Below are 803 nucleotides of genomic sequence, written 5' to 3' on the forward strand. Positions count from 1 at the left end.
CCCTGCCGCAGCCGCCGGCCCTCGGTGGGGGCTGTGGGGCAAAGAGGAGGGAGAGCCGGGCTGACTTCCTGCAGGGCCGGGCACCCGCGTGGGGGCATCCTCCTTGCAGATGAAGCCTTTGCCGCCCCTGAGCCCGGAGTCGCCCACCGTTCGTCAGGCTGAAGGCCGGGGGCTCTTGCTGAGTTCATTGAGTCCTAGAGCCGCGGGGCTGCAGGAGACCTGCAGAGCAGAGGTCACATCCAGCCCAGCCCGGACCACCCCCCCGGCTGACTAGTCACCCTGACGGCCCCAGGCGTCGCACCCAAGCCCACCGCAGGGATAGCAGGGGGCCGCGGCAGCCAACGTCCTGCTGCTGCAAAGGGGGCCAGAGATGCTCAGCGGAGCCAGGCAGGGCTGTGCCCCTGCTGCAGAGGGAGGCAAAACAGAGCAGAGGTCACATCCAGCCCAGCCCGGACCACCCCCCCGGCTGACTAGTCACCCTGACGGCCCCAGGCGTCGCACCCAAGCCCACCGCAGGGATAGCAGGGGGCCGCGGCAGCCAACGTCCTGCTGCTGCAAAGGGGGCCAGAGATGCTCAGCGGAGCCAGGCAGGGCTGTGCCCCTGCTGCAGAGGGAGGCAAAAGCCCCCCAGTTCGGACCAGTCTGAGCAGAGGGAAATCCCTTCCTGCCCCAGTGCAGCAGCAGAGGGCCTGGACGGGGGCACGGGACCTCCTGGCCCCTTCCCCGCGCTGGGCGGCCCATGGCAGGCGCACGCCCTGCGCCATCCTCAGCCCCCGCTGTCTGCGCGGGGGACGGCCGCTAGA

Source organism: Alligator sinensis, unplaced genomic scaffold, assembly GCF_000455745.1.
Source record: "Alligator sinensis unplaced genomic scaffold, ASM45574v1 scaffold783_1, whole genome shotgun sequence".
NCBI classification, from domain to species: Eukaryota; Metazoa; Chordata; order Crocodylia; family Alligatoridae; genus Alligator; species Alligator sinensis.